The 17362-nt window shown below is 38.3% G+C and overlaps 1 pseudogene; it reads right to left on the reverse strand.

Annotated features, from left to right (window-relative positions):
* Positions 1–6886: 6886 nt before the first annotated feature.
* Positions 6887–15485, reverse strand: LOC150020837 (leucine repeat adapter protein 25 pseudogene; annotated as a pseudogene).
* Positions 15486–17362: the final 1877 nt, after the last annotated feature.

Consider the following 17362-nt stretch of genomic DNA (forward strand, 5'->3'; position numbering starts at 1 on the left):
ATTTCTAAATGGGTAGAAGTTCTGTGAAGAATTTTGAACTTTATTTTTCCCCATTTGCTAACCCCCTTTACTATACTGTACCAAGAGGAGGCTTATTTGTGAATTCTGTATAAAATGATCTTTATGATCACCATTTTTTAAAAGATTTTACGTATTTATTTTTAGAAAGAGGGGAAGGGAGGGAGAAAGAGAGGGAGAAAGAAACATCAATGTGTGTTTGCCTCTTGCTTGTCCCCAACTGGGGACCTGGCCTGCAACACAGGCATGTGCCCTGACTGGGAATCAAACTGGTGACCCTTTGGTTTGGTCATTATTAATTTTTTAAACTAGTAAATCTTTATAAAATTATTTTAGAGAGTGTATTAAAAAGTGATGCACAGATCACAACTTAAACTGTAATCTTCAATCTTTGGAGGTGGAAGGAAGGAAGGAAGGAAGGAAGGAAGGAAGGAAGGAAGGAAGGAAAAAAGTTTACTTAGTTGCAATATTTTTGTTCAATCACATTTCTGAACATCAAAGCACAAGAGTCTTATACATAACCATCTTACTAACATACAGTCAATTTCATTTGGGATTTCATAGTTTTACCTCTGTTCACAAGCTTTACTCAACCACATATTATCCATTAGTGTTTATCTTATTCTTCTCTCTTGTAGTGTTATATGTGGTTAAATTTTCGAAGTTACTACAACATAAGGAGTAAAAGAAAAAAACATTCCTCAAGCATTGAAAACCATCTAAGGAGTAACTATATATGTGGTTACCATAAATTTCTACAAGCTTCTATATATAGCCTTGCAGAGGGAGCCTAGCAGTATCTCAGTCTCTCTGTCTTCATTGTTTCTGGTACTTGAATATAACTTCTGCTTTGTAAGTATCAGCAAACCCGCAAATAGTTACTGAAGTATACAAGCTTTCCCTTGGGAAAGTTTAATAGATGTTTGTTCTTTTACTTTTGCTGTACCTTAACTTGGGTGCCTTTTTGTGTTTATAAGAATGTGCATGGGTCTGGTGCAACAGAGACATGAAAAATTTATAAGAATACAAATTGGGTCACATAAAATTAAAATCTCAGGAGAGATAGAGTAGAAAATAATTCTAATATGCTTATGAAAATTACAATTTGTTATTATTATATGGGTTTAGAATCAGCAATCTAAATAATTTTAGACATTTCTGTTAAAATTATTTGCTTTGGGGACTAAAATACTTTTGAAATATCTGTAAAATACATAGTTTTTCAGAAGAGCTTATCGCTATATTATTACTCAAATTATGCATTTAGTTTCAGGAACTCAGTTTAGAGCTATCAAGTTTAAACATAATAATATTCAAATTTAAAAACCTGTTATACCTAATTTTTTAATTCAGAAACTATCAAATTACCTGATTTTATAAGAACCCCTTTCAGAGGACTTTGTATTATCGCACTACCATCTTTGGCATGTAGGTAGCATAATTATGACTCATTTTACAAATGAATAAAATATAGGCATAGAAAAGACAAAGATTCTGGATTTCAGAAATAAAACGAGTAGTCAAAGAAATCAAAGAGATTATCTCCTTTCATTCCAATTCAATGCACTACATACAGTCCATGGTGACTTTCTTCCAGCTTATATGTCAAACGTACCTGGTTTTAACAAGATCCCACAAGACTTGAAAGCCCAGCTCAATATTTTGCAGGGAGAGAGAGGGAGTTTGAGGATTTGGGAAATGTTTACTAATTGAAAAATGAGAAGTCTTCCTTTCTTCCTAAAAACAATGCTCTCATGATGCAACACTAGATATAAATGAAACGTTGAGAAATGAGTCATAACACAACCCTAGATGTCTGTCTGAAAGAGCCCCCTTGGCCTCCTGAATGGCGTGTGCCTAACATTTGCCTCCTTTAGCTCAAGAGCTAGGCTTCCCTTCAGAAAGTAGGCCATCTGCACTTCCCCCACTTGCCTGACAAAGTTACATAATCACCAACTTGACATTTTAATTAAACAGCACCCTTTACAGTTGGCAATTTATGAGGCTTATAAATTTGCAATTGTAAAGGACATTGCAATCTTCTGATGAGAGGTGCTCATGAATTGATGGTATATTATTGTTGTTTTCATCCAAGAGTCTGAGCTCACCTGACTGTTGTTGGCCATTCTACATTTTTTAAAACCAAGAATGGACATCCAATTCAGATAATGTTACCTATTTTAAAGACACTATAAATCACCACTGATAAATGCTATACAATTTTAGCCATGGCATCTTCTCTGTGGCAGCTTTATATTAGAGCATTAATAACGTTAATTCCTCTTTCATAAGGGTTTAGATTTGTAATTTATGATAACTATTCACCGCAAGCAGAAAGATTAAAAATGAGAAACCAATATACCAACTAAATGCATGTGTCTGGTTTCACTTTCTTTTGGGGGGAGGGAAAGTAAGAGAGGGTTTTAAAAACAGCTTGTTATCTAAAATAGCATTCTCATAGGTTCCACTGAAGGCTTAACTTCTGTTTTCAGCAAATAAAAACTGCTCAGATTTATGTGTTCTATTAACTAATGCAATTATTTATACTTACTTAAGTGGAGCAATCAGAATTAGAAAAATCAATAGTTGCAATTTTCCTTAATAACTCCACCCTAATAATGATACAGCTTTGCAGTTATTTAAAGAATCATACGAAAGCTTATATGAATTTTATTTGAATCCCAGTGGTGAAAAAAACCTTGGTCATTTACTTGTGTGACATGGGCAAGTTGTGCCACCTTTCTGTGCCTCTGTTTCCTCATCTATAAAATCAAAACAAGTATATTACCCACTTCATTAGGTGATTTCAATGATTAAATGAGTTAAGCTCTTAGTACAGTGCCTAGCACAGAGCAAGTGTTCAATAAATGTTATCAATAAAATTATTGTAGTATTAGCTACCATCATTTCAATGTTACAAAAGAGAAACAAAAACAAAAAAATCCTTTCACTCAGGCAGAGTCCACATCATCTTCTGAATATTAAAGATAACAAACTACTACATGTCTTGCCCAAGGTCACAGTGTAGCTATCCCTTAGATTCCAAGGGCTCACAGATCTTGTAATTTTGGCTTTATTGATATGCATATTTAATGCAGTTGTAGATGGAGTAGAAGTTTGGGTTAGTTATACAACCTGAAGGATGCCCTATTTCTTAAATCATTTTTGAATTGTTATTCTATTATAATTCTATTTCCCCCTTTGCCCTTCTCTGCCCACTCCCACAGTCAATTCTTACACTGTCGTCCATGTCTATGGGTCATTCATACATGTTCTTTGTCTAGTCCCTTCCCCTTCTTTCCACCATTATCCCCCTCCCCCTCCCCTCTGGTCACTCTCAGTCTGATCCATGTTTCCATGCCTGTGGTTCTATTTTGTTTGTTAGTTTATTCTGCTCATTAGATTCCTGTTATAGGTGAGATCATATGCTATCTGTCTTTCACTGACTGGCTTATTTCACTTAACATAATGTTCTCCAGTTCCATCCATGCTGTTGCAAAAGGTAGAAGTTCTTTCTTTCTGCTGCATAGTACTCCATTTGTACATGTACCAGTTTTTTCATCCACTCATTTACTGATGGGCACTTATGCTGTTTCCAACACTTGGCTATTATAAATAGTGCCGCTATGAACATAGGGGTGCATAGGTTCTTTTGAATCAGTGAGTCAGAATTCTGAGGGTGTATTCCCAGCAGCAAAATTGCTGGGTCAAAAGGCAGCTCAATTTTTAGTTTAGTTTAGTTTAGTTTTCTTTTTTTTTTTAAGGGATGAGGTCACCAGTCAGGACCACTGGGGCCCTCAGAAACTGAAGGATACAGGAGGGGCCCTCCCCAGAGCCTTGTGGGCGGCCCAGCACAGCCCTGCTGTTACTGAGTAGCAAGTGGGGTCCTGCTGCCTGCTGCCACCCTCTAGGTGAAATTCCAGAGGCAAAAGTTTGGTGATGAAAGGAGTCTTTATTCGAAAGCACTCACATAAGCCTATCAAGTCACAGCTTTAATTACTTAAAACTATCAAGGCTAAACTCTAACACCTGGGTTCTCCCATCTTTGCCCATTAGTTCCTATAGGGTTAGGTTACAAACTAAAACAACGTAAGATACAAAAGCTACATGATTTTGGAAGAATGGCAGGCTTCCGTCTCAGAACCTGTTCTCTCTAGAACACCTGAAGTATAACCCTGGCACCCTCTGCCAGGTCAGCCCGATCCTAGGCTGTGCCTGGAGTTCTTTCCCATCAAAATTGCAGGCAGCTGCAGCACAATCATCCAGGCATCCTAGAGGAAGAAGAGCCTGAGAGAGAGCCAGCTCGGGCGCCAGAAAAGCTCCTCATTTTTAGTTTTTTTAAGAAAATTCTACAGTGTTTTCCACAGTGGCTGCATCAGTCTGCATTCCTACCAACAGTACAAAAGAGTTCTACTTTCTTCACATCCTTGCCAGCACTTGTGTTTTGTTGATTTATTGATTATAGCCATTCTGGCAGGTGTGAGGTGATATCTCATTGTGGTTTTCATTTGTATCTCTCTGATGATCAGTGACAGTGATGTTGAGCATCTTCATATGTCTATGGGCCATCTGTATGTCCTCTTTGGAGAAATGACTATTCAGGTTATTTGCCCATTTTTTAATTGGATTGTTTGTCTTCCTGCTGTTGAGTTGTACAAGTATTTTTTTTTTTAATATATGTTTTGTAAATTGATTTCTTATAATATTTTTATTTAAAATAGCAATATTTTTTCTCATTCCTTCATTCTGTTATCCTCTTTTGCTCACTGTTTTTCCAGGATGTTTATCACATTCTAAAATGACCTATTACTTATTTCATTTTCTAAATAAAGTCCATTACAGGTTGTTTTTTGAGGATTTGAGTGTTTAAGAGGCAACATGGATATAGGCCTTCTCTGCACACAAACTGAATGGCCCGTGACAAGGAAAGGGTATGTGGGTAGAAGCCTGGGTTTGGGATCCAGCTCTGACTGACCCCACTCACTATAAACTGTGGGGTCTTGGGCTGACTACTATCTCTGAGTCTCACTTTGATCATGTGTAAGTGCAGATGACATACCTAAACCATTCACTCAGCAAACACTGAGGGCAGTCTTAGGCCGAGCAACAGGCAGGCCCAGAGAACACTGAGTGGGGCAGGTGTGCTTCCTGCCCTTGTGGGCTTGCAGTCTAGGCCGGAGGCAGATATTAACAATAATCCTAGAAACAAATCTAAACTTCACAGCCACTTGCTCGTAAAGCGAAAACTGAGCTGCCTTGTAAAGTGCCTTGTTTGTAATTAGCTCTACTTCCCCACTCATCTCAAACTGCCACTGCCTTGTTTTAACCTCATATTTAGTGACAGGGATATGCTAATTGTATCCTACCAACTTAGTGTTCACACTTGATTGCACCTAAGAATCACATGAAATATCTTTCAATACAGGCAGCTTGGGCCCATGCCTAGAATTTCCGATTCAGGAGGTCGGTGATGTGGCTCCCAACCTGCATTTTCACTATCTCTTAGGAAAATCTGATGCAGAAATCTCCAGACCACACACTGAGAAGTGCTGATTTAGAGAAATTATTTTATTGTCTCCCTTTTTAATAATAGGTTATAGAAACATTTTAAAGTCATGTCATTCTGAAATAAATTATGCTCTCCCAGAAGGCATTTAGTCTAGGACTTTTGCCTCACATTAATGATATTAATGATCCTTAGAGGCTACGCACGGACTGTCTAATCATACCGGATTCTCAATCTTAAAATAACTCACCACCCTGAGGGCACATTTTGTTGCCCTATTTTTTTCTTTTTAAACTAAAGGATCAAAAATTATCTTATATTGCTGAGATTTCTCTCTCAAAAAGGCAGGCTGAAGAAAAATGATATACGAAATTTGTGATAGAAGTAACAGAACAAAGAAAATTTTGAGCATGTCCCACAGCTCTTACCACAAAATTCTAGCACACTCCCCTTCACCACTGCACTCCGGTGTGGTGCCCAGGAGTAACATAAAAAAGTGAGGGGAGAGATTCAGACTTGGGGCCTACAAAGAGATTTCACACTAGAAGACAATCCAACTAGTCATCTACTAATTCGAATCTTCTCAAGTAATCTGTCTTGAGCTGAAATTCTTGACCAGTGTTCAATCATTTGAAAAAGAGAGAAAGAGAGAGAGAGAGAGAGAGAGAGAGAGAGAGAGAGAGAGAGAGAGAGAGAGAGAGAGAGAGAGAGAGAGAGAGAAAGAGATAGAGAGAGAGAGAGAGAGGGAGGTGGTGGGATGTTAGTTGCCTATTGTGTTACCAAACTTTTTATTACCTTCTATTATTAATAATGTCTAGTAGTAATGGCATAAAGAGTTTAAACTCCAAATAATCTAATATAAACTAAACTGATGAGATAATTTTCAGGGTTTTTTTTTTTTTTTTTTTGGAACACTGAGGGTGTTTGTTTATCTATGTGTCTGGAAGGCTGGCCCTTAAACTTAAGTATCCAGCATGGAGCCTTGGCCCTCCTGGCTGAGAGTGGGTGCTAGAATGGGTCCTGGAGCCCTTCTAGGGGAGCAGAACCCAGGGACCAGAGGTGGGATGCCCCTGAACTGGCAGCTGCCAAGAGCAGCAAAAGGTGAAGAGAACCTGGGAGCCAGGCACTCGTCCCAATCCCAGAGACATCAAGGGGGATGCAAGATGCTTGGACACCCCTGCCAGACTAAAGGTTAGCCAAGCCCAGGTGCACACATGTGCAAAAAGCGGAGGTCCAGTGGCACGGGCAGAGGCTGTAGCCCAGGTGCCAGCTACCCTAAGACAGGAGGGAGGGGGTCCGCAGTTGTGCCTCAGGGGCCCAGGCCTTGCCTGTGCGGGAGGTGTATGGGGGCTGGCAGGCACTTTAGTCTGAGTACTTGCTGAGAGGTGAGTTTCTGAGCCTTTTGCACGGGGATACGCCTCCCACCCCACCCCCGGTTCTTCGGACCTTGATATGGAAGGCGTCCTGCAAGCACTGGTCTGGGGCATTGTGTGTCTGGGGCACAGTGAGAGGAGGTGGGCCCTGGGGCAGGCTGGCATCAGGGCGTTAGCGGCCATCAGGTAGGCCAGCGCCCGGTGGGTAGGAGCTGTCCGGACGCAGGGAGGATGGCAGGTCCTGGCACGGGTGCTGGTAGTCCTGGACTGACTCGGACAGGCCCCACAGCTGGCCCAGCAGGGACGTGTCTGGCTGCTGCAGCCCCATCATTTCCTTGCTAATAACAAGTGGAGGTTGACCGGGCAACGCATTAAGGAGCTGGCTGAGGCCTCGCGGTAGCGGCGGGAGCTTGGCCAGGGTGCAGCCCGTGCCGCCACCGCAGGTGCCTTGGCCGAGGGCAGCCCGTTGGTGGCAGGTCCTTCCCTCCATGGCTCTGTCCGGGCTGCGGCCTGCAGGCCCCGCAACCCCGGGGGCCCCACTGGCTGCGCCCAGCTGGCTTTGTTCCCCTTCCATTACTTTTAAACTGGAAATTGTGTTTAGTCTTAGAGCACTGCACAAAGAAACCATGGTAAAACCCCAACCAACTAGATCTTCCTTATCAGATATTTAATTATGTCAACTTATTTCTCCTCTGCTCTGCTTTGAGGAGAATATATAAGCAAAATAAGACCATTTCTGACACTTTAGATTAAGTAAACAAGAGAAGTGGGACTTCCAGTATTTTCTATTAACTCAGCCTTTCACTGTGTAGCCATCACTGGAGTTTAGAATCATTAGACACCAGTCACTGAAGAAAAATTCAGCAGAGTTTATTATCCTTATTTTCCTGATTTTGTTCTGGTATAAAATGGCCAGTATATTTTAATAAAGATAAGTGAACCCAAAAAGTTATTTAAACTCTCATTTTCTGTTCATCCCCTGATATATTATTTTATTTTCTCCCTATTTTCCTCCTTGATTATTGGCCAAACCACCTGTTTTACTTGCTTCAAGAGTAATATATTTTGCACAATTTAATATTGTTCTTTTAATGTTTGTTCATCTGTTTCTATGGCAAGATATTCTTTGGTAATTTCAAGATAAGAGAGGCATATACTTTCTGACTTTCACATTAAATCAAATTCTTTAATTTTTTAAAAATATGTTTTATTGATTATGCTGTTACAGTTGTCCCAATTTCTTTTCCCTCTCCTCCCCTCCACCCAGTGACACCCCCTCCCTCCAGTTGTTCCCCCTTAGTCCATGCCTATTGGTTGTGCATATAGTTCTTCTCAACATATTCCTATCTACTGTACTCCCTCCTACATGCTTCTTAATTCCTGTACCATCTCCCTCCCTTTCCCCCCTTCTCCCTCCCCGCTGACCTCCCCCTAATATACTCCCCATACCTATAGTTCTTTTTCCACTCTCGTTGCCCACTCAGTTTGCCTTTGTTTCGATTCCCTAGCTTCTGTTGTTGGTTGTTGTGATACAGTTTTCATCTTAATGTTCATAGTTTTGATCCTCTTTCTCCTAAACAAGTCCCTTTAACATCTCATATAACAGTGGTTTGGATCTAATGAACTCCTTCAGTTTTCCTTTGTCTTGAAAGCACTTTCTCTGCCCTTCTATTCTGAATGACAGCTTTGCTGGATAGAGTAATCGTGGCTGTAGGTTTTTGCTTTTCATTACCTTGAATATTTCTTGCCAGTCCCTTCTTGCCTGTGGAGTTTCCTTTGAGAAATCAGCTGATAGTCTAATTGGGACCCCTTTGTACATAATTCTTTTCTTCTCTTGTTGCTTTTAAGATTCACTCTTTACCCTTAATTTTTGACATTTTGATTATAATGTGTCTTGGAGTGGTTCTCCCTGGGTCCAGTTTTTCTGGAACTCTCTGTGCTTCCTGGACCTGTAAGTCTATTTCCTTCCTCAAGTTAGGGAAGTTCTGCTTCATTATTTTTTCACATAATTTTTTAATTTCTAGTTCTTCTTCACCTTCTGTCAACCCTATAATTCGGATGTTCATTCACTTATAGCTGTCCCAGAGATTTCTGAGCCTCTCCTCATATTCCTCACTTTTGGTTTCCTCTTTCTGCACTGGTTGACTGTTTGTTCCTTCCCTATGTTCCGATTTGTTGATTTGATCCCTGGTTTTTTTTTCCTCACCACTTGTCTTGTGTGTGTTTTCATTCATTTCAGCAAGACTAGCCTTCATTCCTTCCCTTTCTTGTTCAATATCTTTTGTTAATTCTGTAAGCTGCCTTATGACTATAGCTTTGAACTGAGTCTCAGAAAGATTATCTATTTGTTCATTGGTTAATTCACATATCTGCTTTTTGGTCAGGTGCATGATTGGTATTTCAATCATGATTCCTGACATCATGACCATTTTTGTTTATCTTCCCTTCTTGGGAGGGGCTGTCACACTTCCTACACTATCGGGGGCAGGGCCTTGTGCACTCATCACTACCTGGTAACCCTTCTCACTAAACTGTGGCAATTTATGTGGGGGCGGGGGTCCAAGATGGATCCCTGCTGTTACTCTCCGCTGAGAGACCTGGAGCCTCTTCCTCCATCCCCACCCCTTTGGGCCTCACAGTCTGCCTTCCCCGGCATTGGAATAGTGAGCTGTCGGGTTTGGTCTGCAGCTAGGGGTGCTCCCCAGGTGCTTCTTGCCTCCCTTTAAATATGAGTGTCTGTGCTTACTGCAGTCCTGCCACTGGTCGCTGCTACTGCCGCTGCCAGCACATCTTGATCTCTCCACCCCAGCTTCGCCCCTCATACCCATCCAGACAAGCAGCACTTGTTTATAACTTCATACGTTGGACTTCCATGTAGCTTTAATTTTTGGAACTTCTGGTTATTTCTGGTTTTGTGGTAGTTGTAGTCCTTCTTAGTTGTGGACAAAGACAGAGTGTTTCAGTCTAAGCCTCCATCTTGGCTGGAAGTCTCAAATTCTTTAATTTTTATTTAATGTTAGATGGAGGAATAGTTTTTCCTTCTATTAGGGCACTACTTTTAATGGCACAGTAATGCTATTTTTAAATATGATGTAACGGTTATGCTCACCCAACTCTACCAGCTCAATTAATAAATGAAAAATGAAAGACATTTCTATATGGTAGTTCATGAAGGCAACCTCAATATATAAAAGATGTGTAGTTTCTTGTAAGCAAAATCTCTACAGGGGCATAATAACTGCCATAAAGTATAGCATGCTGTCTCTTAAGATTCTTAGAGCCTACAAAATGATCTATTAAGAGTAAAACAGGCCAGAAATAAAGACACGATTTCCAGTTTTACTTAACATAAAAATATATATTAAGATATTGTTTTTAAATTGGCTTAAAATAGTGTAAAGAACCAATTACTGAAACTTACTATCATTGCTGAAGAGAAAAGGAAACCTGCAAGAATAACAATGAATATTTGCCCAGAAAATTTGTACAGGAGATCAGAAAGGACATTTTCTATCTCAGTGGTTTAAAAATGGGAATACAGAGGGAACTGGGTTGTTGCTAAGTGAAATGTTTGAGTCGTATTTCAAAGTGAATTATATTGATTAAAGAACCTGACTTTTAAATTTCTTTGCAACAAATTTGAGGACATATGAGAGGTTTGGGGAAATTTCCAGGGAAAATTTAAGGCCCAGATTAATGGAGGAGCCAAGTCAGGAGTCTCGGATGCTTGTTTGTGCCTCATCTGTTAGCCCTGCAGCTCCTCTAGGAATGGCGTTCACTGTGAGGGCTGACCTCCTTGTCCCTACCTTATGAACAGGAGTGAGTATTTTTGTGCACCAGCACATATAATTTTCTAAGACAGACAGTCTATGTAGACACCCTTACCTTTGGGAAGAACTTACCTTAAGTGACTGTTAGCCATGAAAATGTGTTTAAGACAATGATAAGATGTATGAGTCCCTGAGATCTACGTACATTCCTAAGGTAGCATTTATTTCTCATCTAAATGGAAAAATTGGTGCTTATAATTTGTTGTGATTGTTTTTCTATACAAAAGTGCTTCCATTTAAAGACTTTAAAAGAGATAGATAAACATTTTAAGCATTTTCTTTCACATAGCTTTTCAGGTCGAAACACCAACAGTCAGGAGATTCATCCACTTACCTCCTCACACTGCTCGGATCTAAGTGAGTCACATGCTTGGTCAACTCTGAAAAGAAGCAGATCATTTCGTTCACGTTTGGATTCTGGAATCTCACCCCAAGTAAATATTTTTAATTAGCCCTTTACCTAATGATAAGTTTATAAAATGAACTTTATCTTAAATCTAACACTTTTTAATAAGTGTATATGAACTTCTTAAATCCACCCTTCTAATTAGGGGGAAAAATGAGTGGTTGATACTCTTAGTACCAACTTGGAGAAGAAAGGGAATGAAGCTGGGGTGGAGGGACACCAGAGCAGATGAGTAGAAAAGATAATGACCACAAAAACAAAAGTGGCATCCCTTCCTGTCTCTCACTGAGTTCAAACCCTGTCTCTGGTCTAAGACTTATATGTCCTTTCTTTCTGGAATTTCCTTCATTAACATAACTTTTTCTCCTCCTAAACCGACCATTTCAAAGACATTCTCTAACGCATCTAAGTGGAATCACATGTGCTTTTTCTCCTTTCCTTTGTTCATATTTTTTTCCACTTATCCCACTGGATTGAGGTGAGTTATTTAAGTATACCTCCAAAAATTACAGAAAATTGGTTTTTTTTTAAAGATTTTATTTATTTATTTATTTTTAGTGAGAGGGGAAAGAAGGGAGGAAGAGATGGACAGAAACATCAATGTGTGGTTGCCTCTTGTGTACCCCCAACTGGGGATGTGGCCCACTACCCAGGCATGTACCCCTGACTGGGAACTGAACTGGTGACCCTTTGGTTTGCAGGCTGACATTCAATACACTGAGCCACACCAGACAGGGTGAAAATGAGTTTTTTAAGACAAATGCATGTTTTATTTAACTTTATCTCCCTAGTACCTGACACAGTGCCTGACATGTAGCAAATGTACAATATATTTTTTGGCTTTTTAAATAGATTTTTAATTGTATTTTTTGAATAAATGAATGAAATGAAGCATACTTGCTTTGAAAATATTTATTAAACCAATGAATTAGTCAACTGGTTTATCAGAATTAAAAACAGAAAAAGAACAGAGTAAGGCAGAAATATTCACTATCCCTTAAAGAGAAACCAATATTGACAAAACTGCAACACATTGACAGCTTTATGTGGACATAAACAAAGAAAGGCAATGGCTACACGTAACTCCTTTAAAAAACAGAGGGACTTTGAAAAATGGAAACTATCTTCTTTAATACAGTTTTGGCTTAGTTTTTTTTCTCAGCAAGAACCTCAAGGAATACCACAAAGAGGCAATGTAATGTGAAAATTTAAAGAAAATTTTGTTCTATGATAGAAGCAAGAAAAAAATATTTCAAAAGCACATAACAGGTTGGGAAAGAAATTTCCATAAACATGAGAACTTAACAACCAAGAGTAAGCCAGAAATTACATTCCTCAATTATCTAAAATGCATAAATGCATTTATGCTTCTTAGTTTTCTGTTTTATTTTTTAAATAGCTCTAAGGATGAGTGAAATCTTTGAAAGCATGTTAGCGAATTCTCAGGATATCTCAAAGAATTACTCAAGGATTAATATTTTGGTGTTATTGTTATTAAGCTAGCAAGATTTTATTATTAGTACTATTTTTAAATGAAGATATTTAATTATGTACTGGGACAGTCAGGGTCATTCAGTGAATAAGTTATTAAGTTAAAAGAACAAAGCTAAATGCTTTTTAAAAAGCCACTTCTTCCCAACTCATTTTGAGACAGCTTTTTCCAAATTCTGCTTTACAAGATACACGGTCCCACATGCTGCTCCAAAAATGAAAAGTTCTATGTTTTAAAAGTTCAGGGGAACACTTTGTAGTATAGACTTACAATATATATTAGAATGCTAAAGGCTCTGAGAAGTATGGTAATAAAGAGAAATGCTTGTTTTGGTTGAATCCAGGGCCTTATAATCCTATTTAATAGTGGAAATGTTGTTTATGTTAGCATTAGTCACACAGACTTATAGCTCAAGCAAAACATAAGCCCTGTGAAATGCTGCTCAGTAAGATGAATGCAGTTGTTCCAAATACTTCAATGACATTTCTTTAAATCAAATATTCTTCATTTGTTTGTATATGTTTATAACACTGGTTTACAGAAGGATGAACCCATGGTGTATGTATTTAACGTATTGTCTTTTCCTAGTAATATTTCTTGTGTTACCTTGAAACTACCATAAGCTGTAGAAGATAATGGAAATTGTGATTGACTACAACCCCATAGCTCTATATAATATGATTGACCTAAATGTGATCTTGGCACATATTTTGGTCAGTATTATACTGTCTAGAACAAGAAAGATGACCAGACATGAAATAATTTATTCAATACTGGCTACACATTGAAAGAGCAATGTCAACAAATTGGAACTCTTCCCAGGAAGAACCACATGTTCTTCCTAGATAGTGAATCATTTGCAAACCGTGGTCTGTGAGTAATAATTGAATGACCTAGGAAGAAGATGACAATGGTTATCAAACACTTAAACAGTAGTCACATGTGAATAGATTCTTTGGGGCCCATAAAATTAGGAGCCCTTAACCATTAGATCTGTTCAAAATGAAACAAGATTCCTCCTGAAATATTCAGTAATATTAAGGGACAATTTATCAGAGGTGGTGTGATGTGGACTCATGAATGGGTACATATACTTATTTCTGCTACAATTCCCCATCAAACAAATTAGTTGCAGGTGTTGGAGATGCAAAGTTGAATAAGAATACATAATTTAGATTAGACTAAGGTGACTTCTATGAGCATACCATTAGTTACTTGGAGTTCCATTTGGCTGAATGTTTGGCATAGATTTGCATCACTTTTACACATAGGAGTAAATGAATTATATGGTGCCAGATGATATTTTTCTCCTATCTTGTTTTAAAGCTTCCATCAGATTCTTTCAAGTACCTCACTTGGCATGAGGTAGAACAACATGACATTCAAGGAAGTCAACTGCGTTGCCCAAGAGTAAGACAAGGTAAAAGAACAAATATGTGTACTCTCTGTGCACATGTGCTGAGTGGATGTTTTGTGGTTGAAGAGGCATTACTTGAAAAAAAGAAAGATGTTACTTATAGGTAGAAAATATTTTTTTCAAGATTATGGAATTGTTAATTTTGAAGCCACCTTTAAAAGCATATTGTAATATCTAATTACAAAAGTAATAAGTGTTAAGTATTAAATATTGGAAAATAGAAAAAGAAGAACCTGTAATTCAACTATTCAGAAATGCTCACTGTGACTTTTATTTCCAATTATGTTTTCTTTGAAAATTATAAACATACGTACTTAAGAAAATTGCATGAACAATTTTGAATAAGTGAGTATTTTCACTTATCTCAATATTGTGAGTATTACCTAAAACATGTTTATTAAAGGTTGCATATATTTCCATCATATGTATATTAAACTTATTTAACCAAATTTCTTTGCAATTTAGTTTATTTCCTATATTTCATGATCATGGACAACACTATTACTTCAATGGATGATTTAACCTAATTTATTTCTATACTTTTTTTTTTTTAAGTAAGTACACCAGGTCATCTCATTTTACATTTTCACTAAACATTTTAAATTTGGTAGAATAACCAATGTTTAATATACCCTTTTTATCTTCAGATTTTAAAAGTGAATTAGTGCGACAGTGTGATGAATTATGATCTGCAGCCCCTCATATGCATAATCTGATTAGTATTAGTAGATTAGTTTTATTTCTATAAATAGCTTTCAATAGATTATAAATTATATAAGAACAAAGAAGATGCATTTCTCATGTCTCTTTTGCATCCTCCATAAGCTGATGAAATAATTTAGACATAATTTCTGCTTCAGTGAGTATTTAGTCTCTATAAAACATCAAATATTTTGGCCCTCTTCTATCTGTATTTTCCAGACTGGCAGTTATACTGTACAATTATTACACTGGTTTAGAAAAAGTTGCTCTAGATGTATTTATCTATCTGCCTATTTTCCCCTCTCCATTGCATTACTTTATTCACACAATACATTTATTCTCTCAGTCAAACTCAGTTGACAAAAGGAGATTGAATACCATCATTTTCTGAAACTTTGAGTAAAATACGTTCTTATATTTTAACTCTGTTGGCTCTACTTGCAGCTAAGCACTGACTCCTATTTTTAAAAAATATTAGTAGATAGTACAACTGGAGGAAATTTAAATTTGTCCTTTGGAGACCTTGGAGAGATTTTTTTTTTTTTTTCAAAAAGCAAGGAGTTATGGGGAAGAAAAAAGACCAAAGAAGGGAGGCAGCGTGTCACACTCATAAGGAATTCATCACAAAAGGAAGACAGGGCTACCTGATGGGCTGAAGGGGGCTGAGTCCAGTTGGGTCTCACACTTTAGCGTGTGGACAAATTCCCTGGAAGTGTGTGAAAATGTAGATTCCTGGGCCATGCTTCTCCCCCAAATCTGATGTAGTTAGCATGGACTGGGGCTCCAGTGTCTGCATTTGTAAAAATTACCACAAGAAATTGTGTTGCAGATTATCTGAGGGCCATACAATGAGAAACACTGGTTTAGGAGGTTGGGAGGAAGGGAGGGAAGGAAGAAATCTGAATATAAAGTCAAAAGCTTGGTAAAGTTAGGGCATTGGCATTTACGTGTGTATGCAGGAGACGGTTGATGAAAGTGGCAGCTGCAATGAAGAGAAAAAAACCTGTTATCTGAGCACAGGTGGAGAGTGAGATTTAGAGAGGACTGCAGAATTGAAGAAATTGCAGGGATGACCAGAGAGTAGAGTGCAGGAGTAAACTGAAAACAAGCCTGTGTAAAGAGTCCAACGGACTCCCTCCTTCCCTGATTGAAGCAGCCGGGTCATGTGCTGAGGTCATCTCTCAGCAAAACCTGCCCCACATAATGACCACAACGGTCGTTCATGCAGAGGACATCATTGCCGTGCAGAGATAAGGCACATTGTCCTGCCATAGACCATTAACAAAACTCAATCTCTGGCCAAGTGAGTAGTTGTAAAAGGAATGGAGCATGATCTAGGGGACAGAAAATATTAGAAAACTCCATCGCCTCAAACCGTGGAGAAAATAGTTGTCCCCTGTTCATCATTTTAAGGTTTTTTTTTTTTTTTCTTTTTTTTTTTTTTGGTGTGTATGATGGAGAACAAGTGCTTTTCAAAAGCATCCTGATAAGAATGACCCTCCTCTTAGCTTAGATCCAGAAAGATACATAAAAACTACTTCAGTTGGGGCTCAATGGTCCCAATTGTAAATCCAGGAAGGGTCCCTAAGAAAAGAAGGGTTATCTGGTGTGTGATGAACAGCAATTTCCCAAGACTTTGATTGAAGGATGAAGACTGACTTAACTCCTCCCAATTAACTTAAGCAAAAGAGCGAACTGTTGTCAGAATTCTTTTGAAGAATAAAAGCTTTTGTTAGAAAGTCCTCAACAAGTTAATTCAGTCACTGCTATTACAAATGACAGGTCCAGTGAGGGTCCCAAGAATATGCTCAGCAGAAGCTGGGAGAAGCCAACATCTCTGGGCTGTCAGATATTCCAGATTGCCGTTCTCAACTGCTAAGAAATATCTTCAATTACTAAGGCTGAGGGGAAAAAATCCAATTTAATGCAACTCCTTACAGTGGAGATGACCTTTGGCTTCCAACTTTAAAGAAATCTTTGAAAGCTGCTTTAAGAAATAATTGAAAGAGAAGAAGATCAATAGAAGTTAAACAATACAGAGAAGAGTTGAATAAACTCTAGGGTATCTATTGCGCAAAGAAAGTTACCAAATTGGGGGGTGAGATTAATGACAATAGAGACCAAGATCTCTCTAGTCAATTAGGTGATTGTTCCAGTTTTTCTAGTTCTGTAATTTTTAACTCCAATCACCCTAACCAATGAAGAAGATGATTTTCTCATACAAGAATATTTTAGTTGTCAATTGGTTGAGATACTGCCACTTTGGTGTCAGGTTATTTCCCAAATGGCAACTAGTCCAGTTCATTATGAGATGAATGCCTGAAAAAGTAAGTCACACCTTGGCTTCCACCGATGCCTAATGAAAGAACTGGTGTTTATGTCAAAATAATGAAATATTGGAGTCTTCCTCTTATTGCCTTCCATAAATCTGTCACAGATGAGCTCTTTCTCCCTTCAGAGCCCAGACAAACTCACCACGAAAACAAAAGTTGTTCCTGCTGCCTTTAGTATCCTCTTTCTGGGATTTTTTTTTTTTTTCACCTTTGAAATGAGGAGAATCATACATTCCAGGAAAAATGGGATGTTAGAAGTGTGTGCCAAGGATGCCAGGTATGACT

This window comes from Furipterus horrens, unplaced genomic scaffold (assembly GCF_987537825.1).
Source record: "Furipterus horrens unplaced genomic scaffold, mFurHor1.1.pri manual_scaffold_1, whole genome shotgun sequence".
Classification (NCBI taxonomy): Eukaryota; Metazoa; Chordata; class Mammalia; order Chiroptera; family Furipteridae; genus Furipterus; species Furipterus horrens.